Genomic DNA, 14,728 nt, shown 5'->3' with positions numbered 1-14,728 from the left:
ACTCACGTTAATCTTCTGACCTAGTTTCTGTAAGGCCTATATAAGGAAGAATATTCTTCACTGCACAGACAACTAATAAGCAGTGCCAGCATTTAAGACTTTGGAGTGCATCAGTTCTGAGACTCAGCTATCTCTTCCTGGAAAAAAAAATAAAGCACAGAAAGCAAACCCTCTTCAAAGAAAATGCCACCCCCCGCCCCCCCCGGCTATCTCTAACAAAAGCTTTGCATCTTAGCAGCGTTGTGAGTTGGCACCATGGCCCCAAAGACAGTGGTGTGTTTGCCCACTTGCGTGTAAGCTGCCAGATGGACTTCATCAGCAAGGAAAATTCCTCCCCCCAAATTACCACAGCTTATTTCAGTGGAATTACTGCAGTGATACATCACTTTGAACCACCTGTAGATAGCTCTAAGCAGCCATGAGTGCAGTCTGGGCATCACCCCATTGCATTTCTCTGGTAGACTCTTTCTTTATGGTTTAAAGCTGCTGACAGCCTGAAGCCTACAGCCTGTGGAGGTCCAAGCCAGGCAGAAAGAGCTCTCACTTCAGGCAGCTTGACCACTCTTTGGAAGTCACCTGTGATGCTGGGGGCACTCTGTTCCCATGTAGCCAGGTTTGGAGGCTTCTTTCCTCAGCTGCAGGACCTTCCCTTTGACTGCCAATGGGTCTGAAGATACTCAGCAAATCAGTACAAAGTTCATCAAGGTGGACTTCAAAAAGCTTAATACGTGGAGCTGTTGTCCAGATCTGACCGTTTTTAGCCAGTTTTCACATCCGAAGCATATTTCCCTGCTTACGTTGGTTCTAGCTGAGTGTACAGCAACAAAGGGCCCTGGTGCTTTTTCTATTTTAAGCCAAAGGATACATAGTTAGTCCTTGTAAGAGGCACAAGATTTTCTTGTCATTGTCCTTTCAAGAGCTGGTTTGTATGTTCTAGAGTAAGAGACAGGATAGTGGTTTAATTCTTCTTACCCACCAACCAAGAAAGAGGTATATCAGCAACTACACAGAAGTGCCTTCCCTAGTGAGAGCCGCAGCCTGTTTTTATAGCTTGAGGTACAGAAACATTAGCCGAAACAGTCGGCTCCTAAGGCTGAGGATGTTTTCAGGGCCATTGGGAGAAAGTGAAAACCCATTGTGTGGTGCTGTGGTTGGGGAGAGAAAGATGGTTTGGTTCATAGATCATCTATTATCATTGATACTCTAACTTTCTTGCTTTCTTCTTAGATGAACACTTATGAGAGAAAGCTACCCTTATGTCTTTGCTTGTATAATTGCAAGAAAGCACAGCCACTGATGTGTGTGCTCCAGGGGCACGTGGGCATGGGGAAGAGTACAAAATAAGAGCTACTTACTGCCACTCTCTATTTTAAATATTTTCCTAATCCTTCTTCTTCTTAAGTTAAATTTTTCTTCTCAAAGAGAAACCTGATGGAAAGCACTTCCTACTGGAACCCCTCAGATGTGCCAAGGGATAGTAGCCCCACTGCTCCAAACGGGGATTTCCATTTTATCTGTGTCAAAACCCAAGCAGCGAGGCAGTAAATGCTGGGTTTGATGCATACAAATGCCAGAGCCAGAAGCATTACCCTCCTTCCTCGACTGCCATCCCCTTGCTTTAACCATGCAAGAGTCGCCTCTCCTCCTTGATGCTCTCCTCCTGCAGGCACAGGGATCAGGATGAGCTCAGCACGCAGACAGAGGGTGCAAGGCTTTTTCCTACAATGCCATTGTAATAGTTTCCACTGAATGTCCCCTGTGAATAGAAAGAAAAGAAGAAAAAACAAAGAAATCTAAAGCTTTTTTTTTTTTTTCAGAAATAAAATAGCGAGCCCGAGGGGAACATATGACACCATCACCTCCCTCCTCCTGCTCTGTCTGCGTTGACATGTGCAGATTGTACACTGCCTTGTGGGAGGACCTCTGAGAGGAATTTGCCACAGGTGCTAGTAAAATCTAACCGCATTTTTCTTGCAGCTCCACAACCCTCTGCCTCGTCAGTATGGCGAAATCCCTCGGCGCGGCGTGCTCACTGCTGCTGCAGGCAACCTCAGCGCAGCTCTGCCGAGAGCGGCGAGGGGCCAGGCGATGCGCCGGCCGTGGCCGTGCTGCAGTTTTTTTGCCCCTCTTTAACCTTTCACAACACCTACCTGTTTATTAGGTCTTCGTAGCACTTCGGCATACTTGTGGGTTTCTGAAAAATTGCAAAACAACAAATGGCCCCTGATTCGCAGGAAACCATACAAAACCACACCAGAAATCTGTCAGCTAGTCTGAAGTGTGTTCGCACTGTGCCTTGCTAGGGATGGGGGGACTACTATAGATCAAAAGAAAAACTGACCTGGCCTCAGCTGAAACAAAAACAAACATAAAAGTCTGTTTCAGCTATTTTACAGTGTAAATATTGTTGTTTTTTTTCAGTTTTTCTTTGCAAGTTTGGGGTTTTCTGCTCTTGGATAAAGCTGGTGATGAAGGAGCTCCCGAGCCACAGCAGGGCAGCTCATCTTGTCCCTGCCTGGTGCACAGGGGCAGCCTTGGGGGGACACGTGGGGGTCCTGGGCTTACTCTCAGGGACCCATGCCAACGCAGTCCCCTGCCACTTTTATACCTTTTGCACCTCCTCCTCCAAGTGCAGACACAGGCACAGACTCCTGGCCCTCGTTGTCCCCTGGGTGTCACCAGCAGCCGCTGTTGGGGGATGCTCCCCTTCTGGTCTCGCTGCCCTGCAGGATTCATGCTGGGGAGCACACCTTGCTTTTGGGCAGTCCTTATTCTTTCCCATGGGCTGGGACTTCAGGTGGGTGCTCCTCCACACGGCTGGGCTCTCTGTCCAGACATCCCAGTGTGTCAGGGATGGAGCCCCGCTAGCAAAAACGACAGCAGCTGAGTCCCGGGAGAGAGCCAGCAACTTCTGTACGAAGCACCCAACCAGGTACATAGCATGAGGTAGGCAAAAGTTTCTGAAAAGTGCCTATTTCTTTCTCTCTATTAATTACAAAGTTGAGTGCAATATGCAGATAAGTCCCACTGCAGATGTCTGCTGATGCTGTCGCTGCTTTCTCAGCCCTGGTGGAGTGGGATGGGTAGAAGGGGACTGGGCAGAGGGGACAGCACAGAGCGTTAGAGGATGCAACAGATTCTGGGCTTTGCCATCATCCGTAAGAGGGGGAGTATAAAGGAGCACTGGAAAATATTAAACGTCATGGATGCAGTGAGCCAGTGGTGAATCCCCCATTGTCACAGAATCATTGAAGAGCCCAGTTTGGAAGGGCCCTTGAAAGGTCATCAGGTCCTGCCCTTTGTGGGAAAGGGAGAGTAGGTGAGCTTATCTAGCACCCTGCCCAACCACATCTTGAAAACCTCCAGTGACTGGGATTCTGCCACATCCCTGTGGAGGTTGTTCCTGTTGGTCTCACTATAGAAAATTTCTTATATCAAGAAATTCAAGATATCAAGATCTGTTCCGGTACAACTTGTATTTGTTGCCCCTTGTGTTCTCCATGTGGGGCCTTGTGAAGGGAGAGCTTCCGACCTCTTTGTAGCCACCCTTTAAGTACTGGAATATTGTGGTGAGGTCCCCACCCTGAGCTTTCTCTTCTCCGGAGTGGAAAGACACAATTCCTTCAGTCTTTTTCTCACAGGCCAGGTACTACAGCCCTTTCATCATCTTCATGGCCCTCCTTTGAACCCCCTGCAGTCATGTCAAAGGAGTACTCCAGGAAAGCAAGCCCTTCAAAACATAAAAATAAATGAAAAGAAAATTTGTTTTGTATGTAGCACAATTCGATTATGGATCTTATTGTCACAGTGTGTATCTGGACTAAAATAGAAATTAAATAACTCAGGTGAATGACTGCTATATTTTGTCTATTGCTTATACTCTCTCCCAAGGCATCTGATGACTGAGCTTGCAGATAGTGTATTGAGCTAGACAAATATTTGGCCTGACTCAGAACAGTGCTCTGACTCACTCCAGTGGCCAATGACTGTGGGTGGTGACCTCTTTTAGTGCTTTGTTAAGTGTCCCTTGACAATCTGCATCTGCTTGCTCCAGAATGGTTTTATGTACATATGGGTCACACCTTTCCAGTGCCTATTGCTGCTGTTTCTGGGTTAAAGATAAAATTACAACTATCCAACTAATACTGAAAACTAATAGTGTTGATCTCCTGCAAGGTCCGGGTCATGAACGGCTGAATTCACACTTATTTAATAGTTACTCATCCTATTAAAGTGAGTCCCAGGGAGGGGATTTTAACATGCAGTTTTCAGGAAATTATTAGCAGATATTTTCCTACTCTTTCATTCTGCTTATGGTATTCTGATTTGTGAATACTATTTAATAATAATTTTGTGAGGATGGGAGAGCATTGCTCAAATCTGTGCTCTGAATTAGTCAGAGAGGGAGATTATATCTACGGTTATTACAGTGTGCATTAGTATCTTCATAAGCCAGTTAATGAATGAGGAACAATGTTTCTATCGCCTACCTCAAGTTTTGGCAAGAAACAAACTTGTCAGAAGTGTCAAAACAATTCAGCTTGGATCTGCCTAGAACACTGTTTAATCTTGCTTAATTCCAGTATTTCAGTACTTCCAGAAGTTTTCAGCACTTTGTCGTTTCACCACAACCATTCTGCAAAATTCAACTCACATTCATGAATTGGCTTGGCCAGCCCGAAAGTGCCTTTTCCAATGAACTGATGATTCATTGAGGCATTTTCTCCCAGATTTTGAGCTGCAGCATTTCATGGAAGCTGGCTTTTTGCTCAGAGAGATGACTATCACAACCAGTTCCACTGTAGGAGTGTTGAAAGCGCGGCCCGTCTAGAGCAGCCATCTAGGAGTATCTTCTGCGGTAACCTGAACGCTTGTGGTACCTCCTCCTCTTCTTTCAATTAACCTAACAGGTTTATTACCATCCAGCTACTCGGCTCACTATTTGCCAGGGTTAAACTTATCAGCCTTCGCAGTCTCCTTATGATTGGGATGAGCTTTGATTTGCAGGCCCATCTCATGAGCTGTCATTTTGCTTTCTGCCTGGCTGGTTTCCTTTCCATTATGCCACGCAGTCAGCTGTAGGTCAGGCTAAATATTTAGATTTTGACATCATATAGAAAGGGAGGAAAAAATTCTCCTCTGTGCCCTATAGAAATTTCTCCTTTGTGCGGAGGAGCTGTCACAGCCACTGGTTTTATTCGGAAAAAATGGTTCCCAAGCCAAGAATTCCCCCCCGACATAAAGTGTGGTCACCAGTGGCCGTCTGCTGCCCCACAGGAGCAGTTGCCCCCATCCCTGTGGTCACCCATGAGGACAGGCACCTGCTCCTCCGGCAAAGCCCGGCTGTGCTGTGCCCTCCCCTTGGCCATCTCCATCCCTTCCCCAGCTTGGAGGGGTGTGGAGCAGACCAGAGCCTCACAATCTCTCCATCCTTGTCTTGCCCCCACCTTGAGGCTCATCCCAGGCACCCCCTCGCCCCAGCTCCCTCCTCCAGCTCTCCGCCACTCTCAAGTGCTGCAGCGAGCAGGTAAGAAGATGTGCTCTTGCTTAGAAGGTAGCCCCATCTCATCTTGCTTTAATATAGTCACCAACAGCACCACAGTTCCTCTGTGGGGTGTGTGGCTGTGCTGTGAATAGCCATCCCCTTTTGGTAGCCCTACACTTACTTCCCAGTGAGGCCCAGTGCATTACAATGCTCCTAAATGAGATTGAGTGGTGGCAGAGGTAGGGAGCACTATTCCCATGGACCCAGGGATTTAATCTTTCAGTCTCACAACCCCTCTCCAATTGTTACTGCTCCTTACTTCTCCTGCAGCTCTTCCTGTGTCCCACCTGCCTTGCCTGTCTGCTGGGCCCTGACCCCTTGCCCCATGTCTTTGTGCAACGTCATCTGGCCCTTATTACACCGAGGTGTAGAAATGTGTCACAAAGCAAAAGTCCCTTTCTCCACCACCAAAGTGTAGCAAATGGAGATCAAAGGGCTTGATTGTTTCCCAGAGTTTCAAGCTGAATAAATACATTGAATAAATAAAATAGTATCAAGCGAAGTGTTCCAAAACAAAACATTTTTTTAGAAAAATGAAATCATTCAGTTCCCCAATATGCTGAAATGGTTTCTTTCAAATTTATTATTTTCTTAAATTTTCCGAACTGTTTTATCAGAATGGCCATCTTTCTGATAAGGAGTTTTGCTTTCAACAAAACAGCATTGTTTAGTGATGGGGAATCTACTGAATCCTTCCCAGCTGGTTGCACCCGTTTTGGACCAGCACTCAGAAGACCAGTCCTGGTGTGGGAGCTGGCACAGACCAGCTGACTGTCCCAGGTCACATCCTTCAGGACAGAGCCATGCTGGTAACCAGGGCTGCCCTGAAGGCCACTCTAAAGCCTGTACTAGCCAGATAGATCCACGATAGCCACATATGGAGCATGGCACCCAGGACTCTCCCATGGGATGAAGTTTCCCCTTGTGTTTGGAGAACCTACTGGCATGTACCTACCAGCTATCACTTGCTGGGACTCCCCACCCTGCCTGGAGCCCACATGCCTGTGGGTGCCCCAGGACCTCCATCCCCAGAATCCCCACTCAGGTCATCCCTACCTTTCCCTCTCCCCGAGGCCAGACCGGTGCGTCACGAGACAGTCCTTCATCCCCAGCCCTGATGGGTTTTGCTGCCCGTCACCGGGGATGCTCCAAGCAAGCAAGGGCAGTTCATGCACTTCAGGCTGGAAGACGAACAGCCTGATATAACGCGATAACCCGAGCTCAGTGCTTGTGCTTCCTATCAGACCTTGTATCGCCTGTTTAGGCTGCAGCTTCACAAAAGTGTCTTGTAATGTGCTTGTACAGCAACCAATACCGCACGTTTCCACTGCTAGCTGTTACCATGACACAAGCAGGGCTTTGTTGAGGCTAAAAAATTTTCTTAAACAAGTACACTGATAGCTCTGTTCAGCTGCTTATTGATGGTTTTATGTCTCATTGTTAGTTTAAGCCCTTGAGGTCTTTTGTGTCTCTGCTTGCCTTTTGGCACACAAAAAAAAAATGAGTATAGCGATACAGATAGTATCGCAAAGCAACAATAATCACAGCTACAGATTAGTGGTTCGCCTGTGCTCTGTCCCCTTCGTCATAGATGTGCTTGAGTGAATGACCTATATTTGGTTTGTGGCTATCCCATACCCGGTGCATCGCAGTCTCAGGCGCTACCCTCTGGTTCTTCATATTGACTAATAATAATAACAACAACTTCTTTGCAAGCTGTTTACCACCCACATGTACCTACCCCCAAAAAACCCAGAGGAAATAACGAAGTAGCATTCTGTTTCTATTTATAATCAGAAAAAAAAAAGATGATTCCCAGTAATAAAGCAGATAGATGTTTATCTGCTACGACAGAAATGTTGAGTCGATTTTTTGAAATTCCAAACTTGAAGTTTCCTTTGCTTGTGTCAAAGCTGTTTCATCTTCTCTCACAACCTACACCACCTCCTCCTCTTTCTCATTATCTTCACCAGACTCCTTCCCTCATTCCTTGGCTTGCCCGGCCGGCAGAGACTGCCTGTGGGCACGTGGAGCCTTGGCCCCAATGCTGTTTCTGCAGGCTGGCTGAGTTCGCAGTAGAAGCCCCAAGGATCTCGTTTTCAAAAAGCATCTGGCAAAGGCTTCAGAAAGACATGTGATGTCCGTGATGCATTAGTCACTTCTCCAGCTGCTGCCTCAGTTTTTCTGTCTGTAAAGCGGCAGAAATCACGTAGATCTTTCTTGTAAAAAGATAAGAGCTCTGGGGAGGAAAATGCCGGAGACAGGCACGCTGCTATAGACCCAAAGGCATTAGCGCGTCCTGCTCACTGCTGGGTTCAAACCTGTCTCCTTGCAGAACAAGCAGACAAGTTCAGAGAGTGCACGGCTGCCTTTCCTTGCAGAGCGTTCATTCCCTCACCTCCCACCCTTCTTCCCTTCTGCTTTTGGCCTATGAAACTAAGGCAAAGTCACCACCATCTCACCTAAAACAATTCTGCTCTTTCAAGGGATGCTGCCAGACAGCGAAGCCGTATGTCGGCCTGAGGGAAGTGTGCTGCTCCCCCCGCCCTGTGCCGCCGGGGAAGGGGACACAGGGAGTGACATGGCACTGGTCACACAGCGAGGCTGTGGCACAGCCCGGATGTGAAACCAGATTTCCTTTCAGCCTGAGTTTTACCAACAGGCCAAACCCCTCCAGAAAATAGCTAAAACAAAACAAAACAAAACAAACCAGCTTGTCAAGACACATCCTGAAACTGCCTAATTACATTTACATTTGCCACAGAGGTACGGGATATTTTTGCATCTGAGTGGGTGTCTCTAACTTTCAATTGTTTGCTGTGTGTTCTTTTTTTCATTCGAAGCACTACTTGAAGTTGCAGTTTCCCATCCTGCATGTTCTGAGAAAAATCCTCTGTTACAAGTTTTCCCTGCTAAATAGTTATAATGGTATGAGTGAGTATATGATCAAAGGTCTAGAAGATGCCTTTACTTAGAGAAATTTAAGCAATTTGGTCTACTTATTTAATCAAACTGAGGAATGAAGAAAATTTGATGCTGGGTCCATGTGAGTTTAACTGGGAAAAGGAAAGTTTGGGCCACTGGAAGTGAGCGTTAATGACGGATGAGGTGAACAAACCCCAAGGCTTTCCTCTTTTCTATCTTCCCGTCTGTCTGCTTCTGTCAATCCCATAGGAGAGAGAAACAAATCCATGAGGCTGAGCTTACTTAAATACTGGCATGACTCCTTGAAAGAAATGGCAACTCCATCATGGCTTGAAGTCTTTGAAATGAAAGCTAGATGTCTTTTAAAATGAAATCTTCCAGTCTAGTTGAGTTTCCTGATTCAGTTGTGCTCAATAAGCTAGTTCCTTTGGAATTCAGCAAGAGAATTAGTACTGATGTATTCTAGATGACAGAATTGGTTCAGTAGGTGAGACACAGCCTTCAGAAATGTATCCAGAAAAAAAAAATACATTTGCTTATGTATCACAGAAAATGCATTATATCTTGTGACAAATTTTCTATAGTAAAATATATGTCTCTCAATGTCTTCACCTCACTGCTATTTTCTTTTGTCTGCTGTTTGACTATCATGAGTTTGAGACTGAAACTATGTTAATGTGCACAGCCCCTGTTGCACCACACTTACACATGTATGAGTAGCTGGAGCTACCAAATGCTTGATGAATTTCTTGGCCTGACTTAAAAATGATCCAAGCTTTATTCCCTGCTGGAAGAAACCACTGTTAAGCAATAAGAAAGAACACCATTGGAGTCTCAGTATTTTCCAAGTCTCTTTAAACCCAGAGATATTCTTTACTCTAGAAAGTATAAAAGATGCAGACTTGCCTATGCTGTGCCTGCAGCATCCATAGATTTCCCACCATAAGAAGGAGAATTCTTTATTTTTCTCTTCCAGGCATGTATTCAAGGCTGAAGCTACACTAACAAGCCCAACACAAGGACCAAAATCAAGTCCAAAACCTAGGATCCAAGGAGGGTCAGTAAGCCAGTCCATTTGCACTTAAAGCAAACTGGGGGTTCACACGGTGCAGAGAACCATCTCTTTGCAACCAGTTATCTTGACGTTGGCTGATAGAAAAGATACCCACTTTCAATCATTTTATTCTCAGAAAACAGAAGTGTAGATAGCAGTTCAAAGTGCTTTTGGGACATTAAGCTGCATGCTTATTTTTTTTCTGACTCCATGAAAATTTCATAATGAAACCCCTAAAAAACTAGGTGAAATATATGGTTTGGTCTGGAAACCATGAGCAATTCTGTGGTTTTGCTTGGGTTTGTACTGAAACCAGTCAAAACTAGGTAGTTTCTTCTCACTGAATTTTACCTAAAGATTTTGAATTCATTCATACCTGAAACTGAGAGCGAAATTCAGGGGGCATGAACCCATGTAGTCTAAAAGAAGGAAAAAGGGTTTGTATGAAACCGCAGGTCAGGTTTGCTAACTGAGCTCAGCACCACTTTGAGTTGCTCGTCATTGTGTTTGCTGCTGACTCATTGAACCATGGCTGGTGTTTGGTGGACTCCATGACTCTCTGGCTACTTGTGAATTGTACCTGTGTTCTGCTGTTTTCAAGGTAGCACCTTCAAAGGCATGGCTGAGCCTCCACTTGCAGAATTCCATCTGTTTTGTTCTCATCAGCTGGATACCCCTGTGTTGGCTGGCAGGTCTCCATTGTGAAAAAGTCTGGGGAAAAAGTATGGAGAAGTAGTATTGACAGAAAACCACTTGCTGTTTGGTACAGTTGCATGTTGATGAGTTTTCTTGATTGTCCTTGGAACATCTCAGTGTCTAGCTCTTCTGGACAGGATGAAAAAACTGCTTTTCCATCATAAAAACCAGTGGAGTGCTGTAGACGCATTGAGGCACTGAGACATTTGCATAAAGGCATCAAAGAAAGAAAGAAAAAGAATTTGGTGAAAAAAAATCAAGAACAGACAGACAAGATTAAAATTTTCAGCCTAAGCCTGCATAAATTGAGACTGACATTGCTGGGGTTCCTGAGTTACATTAATTCAAAGGAAGTTGAAGTAGAAGTGATCTGAATATCAATGGAAATGTACAGAGCTTTTGTATGCAGTGACTGAAATCAAAGACAGAAATACCAAATTTAATTCCAGGGAGGGCAGACAGAACCGGATCCATGTTGGAGATGTCCTTCTTGTGGATAAGAAATACAGCTTTGATAAAAGCTTTGGACATTTTTAGGGTAACTGTTCTAGTGAAAATACTGTCAGATGCATTATTTTGCCTGATATTTACCTTCTCACACACAAAAAAGGACTGTAGCTCAAGGCTATGGTCTTTTTAATTTTGCTTTTTTATCCTCCAGTGACTCATACATTTTCTCTGGCTTAAGTAAATGGAAAAGCAGTTTTTTCCAGAGGCAATTACACCCTGGCAGTTCCAGGGCAGCCCCGGCTGCCTTGTGACACAGCAATGCCATGATTTCCCCATCCTCCTGGTACTGCTCCTCCCTGGATGCACCCAGCCGAGGTAGCTCTCCTCGATCCCTACATCATCCCTGCTTGATAATGGCCTTTTATCATTTAATTCCTAAATGTGGTGTGTTTTCTTTGATTGGGCTGCCTCCTCAGAAAGGTGGTGTTTCTCCCACATAGTGGGTGTGATTTTTCACAATTCCAGTAATTAGACTCTCATCTACTGCCTGCTCATGGGGCTCAAGATCCTGCATCACAAGATCCCCCAGTCATTTTTCTTAGAGTTAGAAATCTGACAGGTACTTAGACCAAACAACTTGTCTAGGCTGTTTCTATAATCTCTCCATGATATTGGCTCGGAACACAAGCACTACCAAAATGATTCACCCTGTATAACTCAACTATGTTTGGCTGGGGTGAAACACCAAGGAAGCACAGTCTAGCTCACGCTGACGCCTGCCTTTGTGATTGACCCAGTGAGCCCAGATGCATTTTTGTCCAATGGGTTTCTGAAAATCTTGCGCCTTGTCAAAAAGCAGAGCTTGTGAGAACCAAGTTTGCCTGATGCTAAACAACTCTGAAAATTCACTGCAAAAGCAATGCTCATCTGGAGATGTAAATGAACACAACTGTAAATTAGTGTAATTGTAAATAAGTAGGGCTTGACTCTGAACATCTCCATTTAGAGGCGTTGATTGCACACAAGGGCTATATGGCTCCAAGGAGGGACCGTGTTGTTCTTCTTATGGGGATTTTCACTTTTAACTATGGGAGACTAGAAAGCAGCTGCTGCCTGATAGTAACCAAAAGCTGCCAGTGGCTTCAACCCAACCTTGTTGAATAAGCCACAAATAAAAAGCTCCATATTTCATCATTTAATGATTACTGAAACATCTTTCTTGCCCCATTCTTAGGATTTCTACAATTCCACATCCTGAGAAAAAAATGTGGCCTGGTGGTTAGGTCACTTTCTGAGGAGATAGAGGCTTTATTTCCTTCTTTTACCACCATTTATTTTTTTACTTTATTTTATTCATTTATTTTATTGTTTACATTTGGGGGGGAGTAGCATGTATGTACAGTATGTATACAGTAGCATGTACTCCACAGTATGCCTACAGTGGAGTAGCAGCATTTGCAAACTCTTTCCTTCCTCACCCTATAGGGACTGGAAAAACATAAACAACTTCCCAGGCTCCTCTTTGAGAAGATAAGTGATGATATTTTACTATTTTGAGGAGGGTGAACTACAGAAGTCTTTCAGCTTTCCAGAATTATAAATACGCTTTCACAATGCAGTTATGCTCCTGTTGTGATATATGAACTGTGCTTCAAGCTAGATGTGACTTTGACTTTTCCCTGGTTCACATATTATTTCCCAATAGGGTTTAATGTACAGATGCCACACCGAGCAAGTTATGTATATTTCCTTTTTTATAAGACACAGGGAGATTTATTAGCCATCAAATAAAGACCAGCTTTCACGTGGTCTTTATTTCTAATTTGTGTACGTTACACTGTCAGCTAAACTCAGGTGTGATGTAATTCTGCCCTTCTAGTGAAGTTTAACCAGAGATGATTTGATCCCCCGGAACGTTTCACTATTTTTCACCTGATCTCCAAATTACTCATCTCTCCTCAATCAAAAGTTTTCGATACACTCTTCTCATGCAAGGAACACAAATAATAATAGTCTTTGACGTAACTCAGACCAACTAATCTTTAGTTCAGGATTCAACTTCTTAACAGTTACTAAAAGTTTCATGTTCATGTTCATATTCATACACAGGAAAATTCCTGTTCTTGCAGACTAAACTTTCCAGCGCAATGCCCCTCCTAGGGCATTTCCTCTCCTAGGCCCTTATGTCGATGTCTCCAAAGACACCTCAGTTCCCCTTTCCATCTAAGTGGCATTGTCATCATTACCAAACCCATTGTTCACCTGCAGACCCAGTTGTCTATGTGCTTCACCCTTCTTTATTTTGGGTGAGATGGCCACACGCAACTGCAAAAAGCTACTTGAGTCTGATCCTGTCTCACAACTCAGCTCTCACCTGATGTTTCTTTGCATGGCTCATCAACCTGATTCTTTTTCTTTTTTTCTTTTTCTTTTTTCTTTTTTCTTTTTTCTTTTTCTTTTTCTTTTTCTTTTTCTTTTTCTTTTTCTTTTTCTTTTTCTTTTTCTTTTTCTTTTTCTTTTTCTTTTTCTTTTTCTTTTTCTTTTTCTTTTTCTTTTTCTTTTTCTTTTTCTTTTTCTTTTTCTTTTTCTTTTTTTCTTTTTTTCCTGAAAACAAACAAACAAAATAACCAACAAGGTATTTGGCCAATATGAGAATGACTGAGTAATATTGTATGGCCTTCACCTGAATAGCGTGCCAGATTATATGATCTAATGGCCCCTGTCTGACTTAAAAGCTATGAATCTATTATGTATGTTGACTGTAAGATCCTTTTCTAAGATGCCCAGGTCTCAGTGCTGCATCTCTCTGCCAGCCCTGGGATGTCTGGATGCAGCGGGTTGCAGTGCTGCCTTCTCTCACAGCACAGGGTCAAAGCATGACCTGCAAAGCAGGACTCTGCAGACCTCATCCAAAAGTCCTTCAGTGCTGCAACTTTCAGTGCTTACAGCTATTTTGTCCTGCCATGCAAAGTGATACACTCCTCCTTCTTTTAAATGTAGACTCCAGAGTAGGCACCCAGAGCCTGCTCTGGGTGGCTCCATTTTTGATTACGCTGGTCGAATCACTCAGAAATGGCCTGGTGTTCAGGAAGTGATGAACACCATGCTGGGCATGAAGATTCTTCCAGTGTTTTTTCACTGAATAATTGGAATTTCAGGTACCTGAAATCTCCAGACATGCTTGAAAAAAATCACATTCTAAAGAAGTCTGCTCTTTTCATTTAAGCTATGTTTTTAATCATCCTATTTCTTACAGCTTTGTGATTCATGCATTACCTCCTTCCTGTCACTCCCAAGCCATTCATCAAAATGCAGAGGGGATTAGTACTCCAAAAAGAACATTTCTGTTTTGATTGACTCTTGACAGCAAACATTGCTGAAAGATACCAAAGATTTTCCAGGAGAGTAGGCAGCTCCTTTCTTTGGGAAGGATGCTACATGGGTAGAACTGGTACTGTCTGGGAAGAGAATAACTCCTACTGAGCAAATGCACTCTCTGACAAATCTATGGAAGTTATTGTACTTTTATAACTGTTCCATTTGTATTGCTTTATTACTGCATTTTATTATCTATCTTAACACCTCTGCTTTCCACCTGCACTTCGAGAGTGATGGATGGTGCATATCACCTCCAGTATAAAAAGATGTTTTTCCCCCTATAGCCAATTTTCAGCTAATTTAATATACCTGTGTTTCTATTGCCTTACAAGGCTGTGTGATATAATTCTTTTGAACAACAAAGACAGTTGCACAGCACGAATAAACACTATGTAGCTTCCTGAGGAGATAATACTGTGCAATGGCAGTTCTAACCTTTTTTATTTTCTCTTATTTTCCTACTGTCTGATGTCTATTTTTATTCAGTAATTTTATTGGAGAAACAAAATGAGAAAAGAACATTGCTTTTCTTGGAAACCTTCCAATGTGTTGCAAGAGCAGAAGAAGGCCTGGATGAGAGATATGCAGCATCTCCCTCAGAAGACTCTTTTATGGCAACTGCCAACAATATCACCACAGCAGTATTAGTGTGATACTGGAGTGTCATTTACTTCCTTCTG

At 43.8% G+C, this 14,728-nt stretch overlaps 1 long non-coding RNA gene across 1 annotated transcript; it reads right to left on the bottom strand.

The window, feature by feature from the left end:
* Positions 1–225: 225 nt before the first annotated feature.
* On the bottom strand, positions 226–14,367 carry LOC310884746. The gene is made up of 4 exons (XR_014574371.1): positions 13,045–14,367; positions 10,105–10,417; positions 2,609–3,730; positions 226–1,756 (listed from the first exon to the last, which is right to left on the bottom strand). It is a non-coding gene; the product is annotated as an uncharacterized lncRNA (long non-coding RNA).
* Positions 14,368–14,728: the final 361 nt, after the last annotated feature.

The sequence above is a fragment of the Anser anser genome (genome assembly GCF_964211835.1).
Source record: "Anser anser genome assembly, chromosome: 21".
NCBI lineage: Eukaryota > Metazoa > Chordata > Aves > Anseriformes > Anatidae > Anser > Anser anser.
The sequence above is the reverse complement of the archived record's forward strand: the minus strand, read 5'-3'. Positions and strand labels throughout refer to the sequence as shown.